This window comes from Salmo trutta, unplaced genomic scaffold (assembly GCF_901001165.1).
Source record: "Salmo trutta unplaced genomic scaffold, fSalTru1.1, whole genome shotgun sequence".
In the NCBI taxonomy this organism is placed as follows: Eukaryota; Metazoa; Chordata; class Actinopteri; order Salmoniformes; family Salmonidae; genus Salmo; species Salmo trutta.
The window spans coordinates 840054-843124 of NW_021822319.1; the positions used below are offsets into that span (position 1 = coordinate 840054).

The following is a 3071-nucleotide window of genomic DNA, read 5'->3' on the forward strand; positions in this document are numbered from 1 at the left end:
GAGGGACGGGGGCGCAATGCAAATAGTCTGGGTGGCCATGTGATAAGATGTTCAGGAGTCTTATGGCTTGGGGGGTAGAAGCTGTTTGGAAGCCTCTTGGACCTAGACTTGGCGCTCCGGTACCGCTTGCCGTGCGGTAGCAGAGAGAACAGTCTATGACTACGTTATATCTACCCTGACATCATGAAGCTCATCTACATTTCAAGCAGAGAAGGAAAATTCTCGGCAACGAAAAGAGTGATCAAATGAAGAGCCTACATCTGTAGGACTTAATAAAAGCTATAGGAAATGAATGAGCCGTACGTGTGAGCTTTTCATTTCATATTTGGGTGGCGGTGGGGGGGGGAGAGAGAACGAACAAACCTTGGTTCTCACACCTGCTGTACAAATGGAATTCCATGTGTTACATTAGCAAGGATCATATTTTAGACTGGGAGCAGTCAACAATGTTTATCCAGTATTACAATTCAGCACCGCATGAAAACATACATTTAGTTTCATTCCAATGAGGCTACAGGTTGGTGTGTACATCTCTTTGAGTTTGAGAAAAAATGTAAACTTAGCTTAATACATTCCCTGATGTCAGGGTGGATATCCCTGACCTGTCCTACCACTAATACATTCCCTGATATCAGGGTAGATATCCCTGACCTGTCCTACCACTAATACATTCCCTGATGTCAGGGTGGATATCCCTGACCTGTCCTACCACTAATACATTCCCTGATATCAGGGTAGATATCCCTGACCTGTCCTACCACTAATACATCCCCTGATATCAGGGTAGATATCCCTGACCTGTCCTACCACTAATACATTCCCTGATATCAGGATGGATATCCCTGACCTGTCCTACCACTAATACATTCCCTGATATCAGGATGGATATCCCTGACCTGTCCTACCACTAATACATTCCCTGATATCAGGATGGATATCCCTGACCTGTCCTACCACTAATACATTCCCTGATATCAAGGTGGATATCCCTGACCTGTCCTACCACTAATACATTCCCTGACCTGTCCTACCACTAATACATTCCCTGATATCAGGGTAGATAGCCCTGACCTGTCCTACCACTAATACATTCACTGATATCAGGGTGGATATCCCTGACCTGTCCTACCACTAATACATTCCCTGACCTGTCCTACCACTAATACATTCCCTGATATCAGGGTGGATATCCCTGACCTGTCCTACCACTAATACATTCCCTGATATCAGGGTGGATATCCCTGACCTGTCCTACCACTAATACATTCCCTGATATCAGGGTGGATATCCCTGACCTGTCCTACCACTAATACATTCCCTGATATCAGGGTGGATATCCCTGACCTGTCCTACCACTAATACATTCCCTGATATCAGGGTGGATCGCCCTGACCTGTCCTACCACTAATACATTCCCTGATATCAGGATGGATATCCCTGACCTGTCCTACCACTAATACATTCCCTGATATCAGGGTGGATATCCCTGACCTGTCCTACCACTAATACATTCCCTGATGTCAGGGTGGATATCCCTGACCTGTCCTACCACTAATACATTCCCTGATATCAGGGTGGATATCCCTGACCTGTCCTACCACTAATACATTCCCTGATATCAGGATGGATATACCTGACCTGTCCTACCACTAATACATTCCCTGATATCAGGGTGGATATCCCTGACCTGTCCTACCACTAATACATTCCCTGATATCAGGGTGGATATCCCTGACCTGTCCTACCACTAATACATTCCCTGATATCAGGGTGGATATCCCTGACCTGTCCTACCACTAATACATTCCCTGATATCAGGGTGGATATCCCTGACCTGTCCTACCACTAATACATTCCCTGATATCAGGGTGGATATCCCTGACCTGTCCTACCACTAATACATTCCCTGATATCAGGGTGGATATCCCTGACCTGTCCTACCACTAATACATTCCCTGATATCAGGGTGGATATCCCTGACCTGTCCTACCACTAATACATTCCCTGATGTCAGGGTGGATATCCCTGACCTGTCCTACCACTAATACATTCCCTGATATCAGGGTGGATATCTCTGACCTGTCCTACCACTAATACATTCCCTGATGTCAGGGTGGATATCCCTGACCTGTCCTACCACTAATACATTCCCTGATATCAGGATGGATATCCCTGACCTGTCCTACCACTAATACATTCCCTGATATCAGGATGGATATACCTGACCTGTCCTACCACTAATACATTCCCTGATGTCAGGGTGGATATCCCAGACCTGTCCTACCACTAATACATTCCCTGATATCAGGGTGGATATACAGTGCTGTATAACTGGACTGTTACAGTATACAGTGGACTACCTCCTGAGGCTGTTTGTGTCTGGCCTTTTACTCTAGCCTGACCCTAACACCCCCATCACACAAAGTGGCCCTGCCTCCCTCCCTCCCTCCCTCCCCTGCCCTGCCCTGCCTCCCTCCCTCCCTGCCCTGCCTCCCTCCCTCCCTCCCTCCCTGCCTCCCTCCCTGCCTGCCTGCCTCCCTGCCCTGCCTGCCTCCTCCCTGCCTCCCTCCCTCCCTGCCCTGCCCTGCCTCCCTGCCTGCCTCCCTCCTGCCTGCCTCCCTCCCTCCCTGCCTCCCTCCCTGCCCTGCCCTGCCTCCCTCCCTCCCTCCCTGCCTGCCTGCCTCCCTCCCTCCCTCCCTGCCTGCCCTGCCTCCCTCCCTCCCTCCCTCCCTCCCTCCCTGCCTGCCTGCCTGCCTCCCTCCTCCCTCCCTCCCTCCCTGCCTCCTCCTCCCTCCCTCCCTCCCTGCCCTCATTCCATGTATTTATCCAGGCTCGTCCCCAGAGTAACACTAGCCAGTGTTTTCCAGAGAGCCCTACGCCAGTCCTGCAGTAAGAGGTGATACAGGACAATACTCCACTGTACCTCCAGAGGGTGTTTATGTGTCTGGCCTTTCCTCTAGCCTGACCCTAGACACCACCATCATATAAAACACACACAAAGTGCCCTCCCTCCCTCCCTCCCTCCCCTCCCTCCCTCCCATCCCTCCCTCCCTCCCTCCCAGCCCTCCCTC

At 50.5% G+C, this 3071-nt stretch overlaps 1 long non-coding RNA gene across 1 annotated transcript; it reads right to left on the reverse strand.

The window, feature by feature from the left end:
- Positions 1–327: 327 nt before the first annotated feature.
- On the reverse strand, positions 328–2228 carry LOC115181712 (uncharacterized). Its single transcript, XR_003873496.1, has 2 exons — positions 2129–2228; positions 328–1120 (listed from the first exon to the last, which is right to left on the reverse strand). It is a non-coding gene; the product is annotated as an uncharacterized LOC115181712 (long non-coding RNA).
- Positions 2229–3071: the final 843 nt, after the last annotated feature.